General features: G+C 40.3%; 1 protein-coding gene across 8 annotated transcripts in view; it reads right to left on the minus strand.

Moving 5' to 3' along the window:
• The window catches only part of SNTG1 (syntrophin gamma 1), a 462,794-nt gene that overhangs the window by 123,300 nt on the left and 325,654 nt on the right, over window positions 1-13,840 (minus strand). The window lies entirely within an intron of this gene.

The raw sequence follows: 13,840 nt of genomic DNA on the forward strand, positions 1-13,840 counted from the left end.
AAGCTGAGGATTATTTATAGCAAACATACCTGGAAAATATGTAAGTATATATATAATTTAAAAACTCACATAAACTAAGAGAAGAATTAAGAATAATTAGTGAAGAAGCAATTAATAAACATGGGGACATAATTTATTAAACACACAGAAGAATGCTCGCCATACAGTCATTAAAGGATTGACTATCAACATGGTTTAGAATGACTTCTGCTCCCTACAAGATGGCATAAAGTTCTCTCTCCCAAACAAGTACAACTAAAACACTGAAAAAAGTGCCAGACACAACCAAGTAGAACTCTGAAAGGTAGAGAGAAAAAAAACCAATTAGGGCTCCCAGGCCTGGAGGAAGAGCACAGATCTTTCCCAACAGAGGGGTGGTCCACCCACCTCTAGGTGAAGCATCCCTTTATCCACTTAGTGGCAGCAGGGACCCGACCTGGGGAAGCCCCTTCCCCTCCTCTAGCACCATCAGGGAACGGGGTGCCGGGCAGGGTGGGGGGAGCCTGATGACGCAGATGAATCAATCAGACCCAACTAGCACCAAAATGGTTCTAAATGTCATATTGTCAGTGGAACCACAGCCCACAGAATTAGGCGAGGACCTGTGTGCTAAACAGTGACTTCTTGCTAAAAAGAAAAATAAGTAAATAAGAACCAGAGACTCTTAACAAATAAGCAAAATGGCCAGGATTAAAATAATATGTCACACTAAGAGCCAGGAAAAGCCTAATGTGAATGAGGAAAGATAACCAAGTAACACAAACTAGACGAATTACATACCGGAATCATCTGGCAAGGGTTTTAAAACCACCTTAAAAATATTTCAGCAAGAAATTAAAAATTATCTTGAACCAAATGAAAAATGACAATATCTCAGGAAAGAAATACAAATTATAAAAAGGAAATGAAATTATAGAACTAAAAGCTACAGTAACATAAATAACCTTGCTGGACTAGCCTGGTGATAGAGTGACAGAAGACAGAATCAGGAAACCTGAGGACAGAACAATAAAATTAGCCCAATCTGAGCAACAGAGAAGATACAGACACACACATGAAAACAATATATTTCATCACGTTAAAAGTAGAAAATTTTAAAAATGAAGAAAATTATATAATCATTTTAATAGATACAAAGAAGCATTTGATTACATTCATTTGATAAAAGCTCATAGAAAACTGAGTATACAAAGGAGTATCCTTCATATTATAAAGAGTATACACAAAAATGTATGAGAAGCATCAGAGCATTAACTATGAATTATTGAAACATTTCTCTGAGATCAGAAATGAGGCAAGAATGTCCACCAATTTCATTTCTACTTAATTTTTCTTCAGATCTTACTGAAATAAGGCAAGAAAAGAGCTAATAAAAATCATAAAAATTGAAAGAAGAAATGAAACTGACATTATTCAGAGGTAACATGATTTTGAACACAGAAAATCCTTAAGAGCCTATGGACACTATTACATGAGCCATTACCAGGTGAGTTATTAAGTGAGTTTAGTATGGAATAGCATATATACAAAGTAATACACAAAGATCAACTGGTTGTGATTTAATTTCAACAAACAAATACAACATTGTTAAATAAATGAGGGAGATGCTACGTCCTGGATTCCCAGACGTAACACTGTGAGGAAATCACTTCTCTCCTGCTTTTCCATATTCAAGGCAATCCCATGCAAAGTCCCCATTTTTTTCTTTGTTTTTAGCTTAGTATGCATTTATGAACTTGGCTTGTTTCCAAGTGACATTTAATATTTATATAATCATTATTATGCAAGTGCACTGGGAGTGTGTTAGTGAAATACATGGGAGAGTGGAATGCAATGGCTAAATACATTCCATCATAAGCGTGTAATAGATAATGTCTAGCATCAAATAAAAAATAACATTACAAGCATCTCAAGTGTAAATAAGAGAATAAAGTAGAAATGTGTAAGTTAAATATAGTTACCTCCGAAATAGGCAACGGGCAACTGTTTTCTTTTAAAGCTTTACATTTGTATACTTCAATCTTGAAGTTTTGGTCAAGTGTAACTGAGAAACATAAAAACCTTTTAAAAATTATAAAATCTTACCCTAGAGAGAGAACTTTATTTTACTTTGTTTTTAATAAATGGCTAATTATGGGTATCTTTCTGGATAAGCATAACTTCAAGTCCTTGACACATACACATTTCTTAATGCAGAAATATCCATCTTTTCAGGACCAGGATTGACACAATGTGTTTTTAATTTTTTTTCAGGTTTCCTACCATGCCTTGGATGCATACTTCATTGGCCTGATACTGTCAGGCTGGAAAATGTAGGTTCCACATCATGAATAATGATGAAGGTCATCTTCCTGAAAAATCAGAAATCAGCACCAATCCAATCGTCTTCTTCATGTTCATTCACATTTTATGGTGCGAATCAAGTGTGCATTTTCATCAGATAATGTATCAGCACAGTTATGCTCTCACATTGCCTTGGGTGAGTACGTGAGCAAAGGGACAGAGATTGGTAAAAAAGGGCAATCAGTGAAAACAGAAAAGGGAAGTGGCATTAAGGGGGATATTTATAGGTTGACTCTGTTAAACCAGGACAAGCTAACAGCTCAGTCCATGAACTGAATGTTCTTAAGCTCCATTCGTCTGTTAGAAGGGAAACTTCATAAAATCCTTTTGTGGTCTCTGTCCTTCCTCCATACTGTTGGGGGCCACCCTATCTTCTATGAGACTCTAAGGAGGGATTTAGCTGTCTGCCACTGCTTTGCTATGAAGTCAAAAGTGCTCATAGCTGGGGGTTATTTTATATTTTCATTTTTAAAGAATTTATTTTTGTAGGGTAGTCTTAGGCTCATAGCAAAATTGAGAGGAAAGTACAGAGATTTCCCCTAGACCCCCGTCCCACAGATGCACAGTCTCCCCGATGATCAACGTGCCCCCGCTGAGTGGGACCTGTGTTCCAACTTACGAACCTACGTCGACACGGCAACATCACCCAGAGGGCGCGGCCTGCGTTAGGCTTCACTCTTGGTGCTGAGCGTTCTGTGCGTTCGAACATGTATCCACCATCAGTGAGTCATAGAGTATTTTCGCTAAATGCTAAATCCTCTACGCTCTGCCTACTCATCCCTCTTCCACTCCAACCTTGGCTATTGTTTTTAACTGGTGAAAATAGAGACTTCTGATTTGCCTGGACCTGCCTGAAGCACACATTAGGAAACACACACACACACACACACACACACACACACACACACAGCTTCAGTGGCAAACGAGCACGGAGACAGCTTGTGAAGACCTCAGCTCTTAGCCCAGCGTGATGTCAGAACAGCCAGACAAGATTCAGATCTCCAGAGGGGAAGATAAGCATTGCAACTCACTGACGGCCGCGTTGCAAAGCGGTTGCCTAGAATTTCACTTTAACTTTGGACTCGTCCCTCTTGATATGTTACTTGCAGTAAGTAATTTCCTTAAAGTCTTGACCTCTGGCAGAAAAGGAAACTGAACGTGACTTTGAGGAATGATTTTAAACAAACTGTTTTTCAGACAAAACAACTACGCTAACACTAGATAATATATCAGGCTTTACTATTCATGTTGAGATGGTGATCACCTGTGAACACTGAGTAAACAAAGCGTTTCACTGTGTAATCATTCTTCATTCGTATTAATTGTGGGGAAGAAAGAATTTACTTATTCCATATATTATTACAGCATAAGAGTTTGAGGTGAAACTGTAATTGTAAGGCTTTCCTGAATGGGGTTGGGTCCTCTGGCCCCGTCACTCTACATCCATGGTTAGGTTTTCAGAGGAATCTGCGGAGCGCTGGAGGCAGGGGCACACGACCCCCTCTGTGGTGTGAGGACAGGGGTGCACTTTCACACCTACAGATGGCAGGTGGGGCAGCATGGTGCCAGTTTTCAGGGCAGGAGACAGGGCCTTCAAAAGAGAGAGACGTCCAATCAAGGACAGAGTCTGTAATGTCCACAAGCCCTGGTGCCGTTGGTTGGATAGTGAATCAAGTGTAACAGCAGAAATTATCCAGCTGGAAAATAAGGTATAGAACTGTACCTAGGAAAATCACATCACCATTGGAAGTGGTGGGTGAATCAATTGTGGGAAATCAAGTATCATGTAGAATTTGGAGGAATCGATGCAAAATAAGAAAGGAATTGGGGATAATTTAGACATTCTCACCTTCAATTGCTACCACCAAGTGACACAGAACTGTGCTGGAAAAGCTAAAAATAGATGGAATAAGGGATGAGGGTTAGGATTGTTGGGGACATAACAGCTGGAGAAAAAGGCAACGTGACATTCCCATTTCACACATTCATTCATTTCACCACCCTTCCTGCATTTTAATTTGTGAAAAACATTCCATGTACGTAGATAAGTACAGTAGGATCCTTTACATAGGCACTTCGAGTCTGAATGTTATGTTGTAAAATAAAAAGTCACAGCAAAAATGTATACATATGTGTATGTTTAAAAAAGAACTACCAAATATTTAATACTCCTGAATTCCTAAAGTTTCAGCTTAAAGTAGTATTCAAGTATGCGGTAATTTTTCAATTTTGGTAAATATTACAAATAAGAATGAAGGTTGACTGAATAACAAATGTCAGCTTTAATAATCAGGATATAGTAATGATAATATATCAATGAATTTCAACACGGGAAAGAACCATTTACTTTAGTGAGGCAAGGTTATGTAGAACATGTGATCCATTTTTACTGTAGTACTTAAAGCTATGACTAAAGATCCCATCACTTTCAAAGACCTCATTAAAGTAAGATTCTATGTAATAACAGCGGGTGAAATGTCACCTTCTAGATAAGGTGAACTTTAACTCAACAAGCAGAAGGCATTGTTAGCTAGTGCACACACTACAGTAACACTCTTTCAGCATTTGCTTTAATTCCAAGATGATTTCTTCAATGATACAAGTAATATTTTACTGTATTTTCTTATTGCTGTGTGCCAACTGACTAGTTTTATGTTCTATGAGGCAGGTTAAATTAAATTTTTAAATAGGTAAAAAGTTTACTTTTAAAAAGACATCAGGACCACATGGGTTCAAAACTAAGTTTTACCTAATTCTTTAAGAAGTAATTATTCCAGCATAAAATTACTGAAGTTGCTTTAATTCATGTTATTAAATCAAACTAAAATGAAAATTAATAAGAAATTTTATGAAGCGAAAACATGACCATTATTAATATGAATACAGATGTTATCATTCTAAACACACGATTAGCATATTGACTCCAACAAGTGACAAAAGAAATTGAACTATGACTGAGTAGGTTTTATTTCAAAAGAGCAAACCTGGATAAATATCAGATGTTATTATCAAAGTAATTACTTTCATCAAGTTAAATATACATACATTATCTACTGATACATAGATCTATTGAGATATACAGAGATGAGAGAGAGAGAGAGAGAGAGAGAGAGAGAGATTTTTCCCCTCCCTTAGAGATTCTGAGAGGACATTTGGTCAAACTGAGCTGCAATTCCTAATAAAAACTCTAAGGAAAATAGGAATAGAAGAAAACCTTACGATGCTTCTTGAATATGCCTGGCTGTTCCCTGAGCCCAGCACGGTCGTTCCCTAAATACTTGTGTGGCTTACACCCTCACCTCCTTCTACTCTTTGATCAAAAGTTACCCCAATGAGTCCTACATTCACCAACCTTTTACAAATGATAGCTCTCCACATACCTCTGTCTTTGTTCACCTGCACTACCTGTCATTTCATAGCCTGTCAGCACCTTCCTACCCACCTGTACTGTGCTGACACACTGTGTCTAATATGCTGTCACTCGTTTCTGCCCCAGGAAGCTGGGTTCCACACCAGGGCAGAAAGCTGTATCTTGTTCTCAGATGTAGTCAAAGAGCCTAAGGTGGCACCTGGCTCATAAAAAGCCTTCATTAAAATATTATCCTAAATGTTAAAACAAGGAAACCATGTTAATCAAAATCAGGTACTGGATAAAGATGCCCATTAGTTTTCAAAAATATTGATGAGATTTACTTATAAAGTAAAATAAGAAAATGGAATTAATTTTATAACTATTAAGAAAACACAATTATTTTTTTATTAAAAATATAATTGCAGACTCCAAGTATACTCCCCTAAAATGCTAGTTGGAATTTAAAAGATAATGTAGCTTCACATAAGATTACTGTAACATAAAAATACCCTTTTTCCTATGATAGCAATAAACACCAGGAAAATTATTAAAAATCTGGGGGAGAATCCTATAAAATCTTTAGAAATTTAACTGTCATAGATTGCTTTAAAGAAATTGTAAATTCTTATTGAAGGACAGAAAATAAAATCTAAGCTCTTAACAACGATATGCCATATACTTGGTGAAGTTTTCAATAAAAACAAACTAAGTCAACAGAAAGTTTTAAAATGTCCCCCAGAACATCTGAGAAATACTTTAAAAAGAAGAGTAGTAGGAATTGGGAGAAGTTATCAATCCCTGAATATGCTGTTAAATCCTATAATCAAATCAATGTATTAATATTCAAATGGACAAATTCATCAGTAGAAATGGACAGAACCTCCAAAATAGATCTTAATGTATTTGAACTTGTGATACATGATAGAGTGTCTTTGTTTTTTAAGCCTAGTGTTAAAAGGACTGGTATCATAAATGGTGCAAGCACAGCTGGGGATACACTAACGATGAATCCGAATGGATTGAGTAGTTAAGTGTTAATAATTTACCAGAATAATGTTGTAAGAAAGTGTATAGAGGACTCTGTGTACTCTTTACTGGACAAAAACAGGAAGAATAAGAAGCTTGAATCTTGCATCTCACTGAATGTAGATTATTCTTTAAACCACAGGAACAAGACCAGACCAACAGCCTAACAGCTGGCTGAACAGAGCAGGGGTCCCCCATCCTGTCCTGATCTTCTCCGTCACCCTCAGCCAATGGACACACTCAATGGCTCTTTAAACACCACACCGTCAGGCATGACAATGACACGTGACACAACATTGTTAAAATATCCCAACAATAATTCATTCTGACAATATTCTCTCTCCCGAATATTGGGCCATGTTGTCTAAGAAATGTTTTGATTCGTTAATTAGCTTTGGCTAAAAGTCTTACATTCAGTTGTATGATTCACGTTGCTATACATGAGTAACGTGTCACCATGTGTGCCAGCTGTAGTGCCGCCTTCAGTTTATAAGATAAAGCCTGTGACGAGAACAAGGCAAAAGTTATTAGCTTTTAATTTACGAATGAGAATTTGAAAATATTCAAAAGTGAAGTGACCTGCTCAAATATAACATCTGATGTATGACAGCCTGAGAAGTAAGACTACAGGAGTAAGTGAGCTCCTCCTTCTTCCCACTGGGCCACTGCCCAAAAAGGTTAATGGCAAAGCTTAAACAATTCCTTAGGAAGCATTTCTGACTCTCACAGAGACCTGGAGCAGCTGTTCACCACGTGTCAGAGCCCACCTGTCCCTTTACCTGTGGACTCCAGCTCCGCCCACCACCATGCCGCCCGGGTCTGAGAAGGTGCTGGGAGACAGTCTCCCAGGCGTCAGGGGCTTCCTTCTAAACTGCGGAGACTGCATTTGCTTAAAGTACTTTCTTGTGCATCGGGACAGACGAGTACAGAATTTCGGTTAATGCACAAACGTACATCGAGCATCTAACACGTTCAAACACCACACATGTGATATAGCAGGTGCAGTGTTGACAGGAGGATGATAAAGCCCTTTAGTTCTACAGACAATCATCAGTGAGAAGACAGATGCTTACGATAGATTAAAAGGAGCAGAAAGAGATCAGGAAGGTGTTCAAAAGTGAAGAGCGTGTGGAAATTACTCAGACCCAAACCTGCTCAGCTACAGCAGGTGTCACAGTGTGTCTCTGGTCACTCTGCTAGCAACGCTGTTGCCACCGACGCTCTGCACCCTCCCTCACTGCTCAGCAGGATAAGAACAAACACACGCGTGGGCCGAACCTGCCCGCGATGTGAAGGTCTCAGCAGCTGTGCCTCTGCGCCCACACTTCTCTTGCTGGTCACACCGTGGAGGGCATCAGCGACTTTTCAGATGAGCAAAGGTCCACTTACCACACCGAGTGTAATCAAACGTTTACTGAGGCCTTAAAATGTTTAATTAAGTCAGACCTTTGTTTGAATGGCCCCCGTCTTCCTTAGATGATAGAAAGTTAAGTTTATAAAATGCAGTCACTGCATATTAACACACGTTCAGTTCGAATCTTGGAGGAATGGGGAGAAAAGACATCCATTCCAGGGTAAAAATACGGAGCATATTTCTTAGAGGACGTGGTTGTGATATCCTTGAGGCAGACAAGTGAAGTACAGAACATCTTCATAGTCATCCAAGAAAAACCAGAATGTTTAAAAATAACATCCCATACAGATGATAACATTTCCTATAATCACATTAGACTGAAGTCAGTAATGCACATATCTATTCTAAATCCATAAGCTTAACCACAGCTACGTGGATGTCTAGTTTGCAAACAGTGCACCAGATTTAAGTGGAACTCTTGAAGGAAAGGAGAGAAATCATAACACTTTTCCTTATTTTTATAGAATTCTGTATAAGATCATCTCGTACAAAATGAATTGTCAAGATGTGAAAACCAAAGCGAGACGCGGCATCACCCACATTGGATCTGTAGCTGCAGCACACGCAGTTGCTAAGTGTTTGTTTATACACATTATCACAACGTGTTTGCACAACACAGGACTAAGGAGTAAATACTGTAGAACCGCTTGTAGTGCTGTTTCCTCCCATAGTCTTTCATCTCATTCTACTGCATGAGTCATTTAAATACGTAACTTTGAATTTTAGATGCCGCTCCCCCCGCGATGCATAAATACTTGGATATCGTTTGCAGCACTGCAGGGCCACCAGGCTGGCTCTGCCAGCACTTCCTTGGCAATGATGTTTGCAGGGGGAGAAACACAGCTGTCCTGCCACAGGAAAACAGTGGTTTCTCTGAGAGTCTGGTAATTTCAAATACTTGAAAATAGATGTGTGTCTCAAACATAATGTGTTAAATGAGTAGGGAGAAAATAATCTGCCTTATATGTTGCTGAATACACGACGAAACAATAGATACATTTTATTACTTCATAATTACTTCCCATTTCAGTCTTCAGAGAAATCTATCGCGCGTAAGAACGGTGGAGGCAGGACAATCACAAAAGCCGTTAAGATACTTACCATTTTATGAGATGCAGGTACCCAGTCTGGAAGCTGTGTATGTCCCCATCTCACGCATATGGGAATTACTGACAATATGCAAGGATGGCCCTTAGCAAAGTATAAACTTACTGCCTTTTTATTTTGTCACCTCGAACTTCTCTCAAGTCTCCTCTTCTACTTTGAACCTATTTCTTTCCAAAGGAGTCCCAGAGGACACTCCTGCCACCTGCTACCTGAATGACAAAAACAGAAAACGAAAAAGCCTGTCTGGGAGTCTGTGTGTCAGTCACTTAGCTTCACGCTCAGACCTCATGCTCACCCCGTTCCTCTCCAGCCCACACGCAGCATTGTCTCAACCTAAAGACACTTCAGGGAAAGGGTAAGCTGATCACGACGAGATGTTAAACATAGTTTGGTGCCTGTCTTGTCTTAAAACTGCATCGTGTCAGAGGCCGTCCGGAATCTTGCGTACCTTGTGTGACCCCAGAACAATGGTTGGGTTAACAGGGACTTTGAGCTCTGCCTCTTTAAATAAATTCAAGTAAGTGAAGGCCAATTTCAGAAACCTTGAGTCACAAAATTGAAATGGTTTATGTTCAGTTAGAGATTTTAGAAGAATGAGGGTTCACTGAGGGCATGTGAGCTCGCAAAGCGTACTTTCAAATGAAACAGTGTTGGAGAAAACTACTGACTGTAATTCTCCCCAGCATTTCCTTTGAAAGGCAGGTGGTGAGGAATGCTGGGCTCCCTGCCCGAGACCCGTGTCGTCGGAAGCCCCTTTTCCTCACTCCACCCGCCTTAGTTATATCTGAAGTCCTGAGCAGAATAATAGTTCACGTTTGTCAGTAATGAGAGGAGGAGAAAAGCTGCTCTTACTTCCGCATCTATTATTTCTCTGTCGTCATAGCAACCTGGGCAGCCAGGTCCCCAGACAGAGCACCTGCCCAGCACAGGTCGGGTAGGGAGAAGAGGCTGATGGGGCAGCAGCTATCAGATCACCAGACGGGGACGTCGCTCCAACAATGCTGTAGACCGTTCCCACCCGGGCTTCATGAATGGGAGACTCGGTCAGTGTGTCTGTGCCGCATGGGGCTGGAACTCTAGGCCCAGCACGGTTTCTGTTCACAGAAATACCATGTCATTTCATCGCTGGGCAGAAACCATGGCGCTGGCTGACAGCAGCTGTGCCTTGTCAAGGGCCCCGTTAAGAATAATCAGGCATGCCTTCTCTTTGACGTTGCTTGGCCAAAGAAACTCCCAAACAAATCATCCAGCTCTTTTTGAAGCAACTGGGAGATACATATCGTTGAGGAGGAAACATCTCGGAGGGTCGCTAAGATTCATCACGTTATGTCCAGAGTAACAAAGTGGAGGACCTGGTGCAGCCTCTTGTCCTTCACGTGTCACCTCAGTGGGTTTAATGAAGGGAAAGAGTATAGGTTTTGGATTTCATTTGATGTGGTCAAAGTTATTTGCTACCCAATAAGCATAAACTTCACATTCCTTGAAGTGATGAAGCATAAGTAATTATAGGGAGAAAGTACAAAAATCTCAAAATAAAGCAGATGTTATATATCGTCTCTCAGTAGCACCTGACAGCGCCTTACATTGTATGCTGTGTATGGTAGCCTATATCGTCTGCCTTCAAACTACTAGGGCTCTGTTTTGTGGGCGTTGTCATTTTAAAGGATAGACTCTTTACAGAGAGAAACAGAGTTTCGAGTATGATTGTTTTACCCAAGAGATGTGATATGTACACTGGATGCCCAATACTTGTTAGTAAAAATAACGCTGATCATGGCTTTGTGTCTCTCACACAGTATTTGAGCTACATCACTTTAAAAACAACTGTGTGTTCCCTCATTTTCACAACCTGTAATTTCCTCAACGAAATATTTTTTTCTTGTTAAATACAGGCTGATTTCTGTTGTGAAAGTAAAAAAATTCCTAATCTTTCTTAGACTACGCAAAATATTCTGTATCTGATCATCAAAATATACTTCCATGAAGAATATAAAACGTCTTCGACCAGAACTTCAACATCAAGCCAGTGTGAAAGAAACACTTTAGATGTTGTAGATGCTTTCTCGTAACTTTATGTTGTTACCATTTTCATGCCAAGAGCACACTTCATCCAATCATTTTCATGCTAATAACTAAGAGGTCGTTTCCATCTACTGCTTGGGTTTTTTATGATTCTGTAATGTCTGGCACTTGTCCATTCGCCTGGGAGCCTCTCCAAGTTAACAGTAAATAACTTTAAGTAAACCAGGCACTACAGCTCCGACTGCTGCAATGGATGTAGACATATTTCTCTCCTGTATGTTTTCAAGATATCTCAGGTCAGTGAACGGAAAGCGGCTGTATCCATCCCAAAGGTGGCTGCACACACCTGACCAGGGGGTGGCCCAAAGTTACATTTGTCCATGTGGGAAAAGACCTCAAGGAAGGAAAATATGATAATATTTGCCAAACTAACTTGGACTCCATAGTCAGAGTGAGTATAAATGTGGGTGGGGTGAAGGCAGGCTGCAGGGGGGTGGTGCAGAGTGAGTGACTTTAAGAATGTTCGATGCAAGGGTTTGGGAAGTTGAGTCTGGTGAGTTAAAACAAGGTGTAATGTTCTATTTCCAGATGTTTGACATGTGTTCTTTCCTCAGTTAGATTAAGATCTTACTATTTTATAGCCTCCATTGTTAGGAATCCATCTATTTTTATAACTTTTCCTCATGCAATTTATTATCCTAATCAACAAACATTTACTGAACTTCTCCAAAGAAAAATAGAGCCACATTTATTAAGAGTCCAGGAAACCCTGAAATATAAATATCTTAATTGTCAAGATCTGGTCAATAGAAACTAGGTATTTCGGACACGGGGATTTAATTAGGGACTTGGGGAAATTTTCAGCAGAGGAACGAGGCAGTAGGGAGACCAGCAGCAGCAGAACTCCACGGCCACCCTGCCACGGAGGACCACGGCGGCGGAGATGCTGCGGGCGCAGGAGCCACAGCGGGGCTGCGCTCAGGGTCGGGCTGCTGGGGAAGCAGGGGGAGGGGCCCTGCAGTGAGTCACAAAGAAGCAGGGTGTACAAATCCCACGCCTCTGCAGATGAGGGTAAGTGAACCATCAGGGACATTGGGAAGATGGAGGAGAGCTGGATGGGATAAAGCCAACAGCCAAGAATGTTCCCCCGGGGGACACAGGCGGAGGAGAGGCACCGAGAAAACCATTCCAGAGGCTGCAGGGGTGAAAGCCCAGGACACACGCAGCAGATGTGGAGCATCAGATGAGATTCACATTCAGATCAGAGCCCTGAGTAATGAGGAGAGTCCCTCGGCACCCAAACTGTCACATTCCAGAAGGAAAAGAAAAACAGCCAGCCAAGAACTTTAATTTTTATATCATCTTCAGAAGAAAGATTACTATAAGAGAATCACTCCCGAACTATTTACTCTAAATGGCATGCACTTGTTAAAATTTGAACCCTGGAGGTCGGTTCCATTCGTTTGAATTCTGTTGCCATAATCTACCAGCTGTAAAACCCCGGGCAATTGATTTAATTTCTCTACGACACGTCTTTCTCCTCCGTGAAACGATAGTAATAGTCATTTCTACCTAACAAGTTTATGAAGATTAAGTGTTTTAGTTTCAGTGAAATGCTTAGAGAAGAGCTGGGAACCTTGTATTTACTTAATAAATGTTAGCTAACAGTAGAAAAAATAATTCGATTAATTGAAACATTAAGAATTTCATATAAACACTTTATGATAAAACTTCTATGTATTTCTATAATAGAAATACTCTATTAATAGATTTATTCAATAAATATCTGGAAGATCCGTGAAACAGAGGTATCTGACCAGAAATACATTCAGAGCCACAGGACAAGGAAGGAGGACTCCCAACGTTTAAATAACATGGCTGTTTGACACAGGGTGAACCCCCAAAGCTTCAGCCACACAAACACATGACGAAACTCAGAGAAAGAGGAAGAAGGCGAGATTTGAAAATACAGGTGACCCTTGAACAATACCTGCTTGAACTGCACGAGTCCACACATACGCAAATTTTTTCCAATAAATATAGTACCTGTATTTTCATTTCACAATCTTTGAATTCACTAAGTGTGGGGAAAAGTTTGTGTTTGACTAGAGATCCCAATATGTGGAAACAAAAGAACTAGGGTTGGAGTCCTGATTCTGTCCAGACTGTTTCAGCTTCCTGCCCTTGGGCGAGTCATTGATCAATTCCTTTGTTTCTGAGGCCGAGAGAGCAGAATACAGATTTCAACTACACGGGGCTGGGGGTCAGGTGGGCTGGGCGGTGGAGAGGTAGGTGCCCCCAACTGCCTGCCTCATTCGAGGGTCAACTGTATACTCTGAATAGATACGATTTACATTTTGGAGAAAGAGAAGGGCATTATCCCAGAAGTCTTAAAAGCAAGACAAAACAGAAAACAGCAGACTGGTGATTAGAAAGCCGCTTCAGTGGTGAGAAGAATGAAATGGCTGATAATAACCATCGAATTTAAGGAACAGGCAAACGGACGGGCAAGGAAGGATGGAGACTGTGGAAAACAGGGAAGATGTGTAGGCCTAGAGCCGCCAGAGCATCTAACT

Source organism: Stenella coeruleoalba (assembly GCF_951394435.1).
Source record: "Stenella coeruleoalba genome assembly, chromosome: 17".
NCBI lineage: Eukaryota > Metazoa > Chordata > Mammalia > Artiodactyla > Delphinidae > Stenella > Stenella coeruleoalba.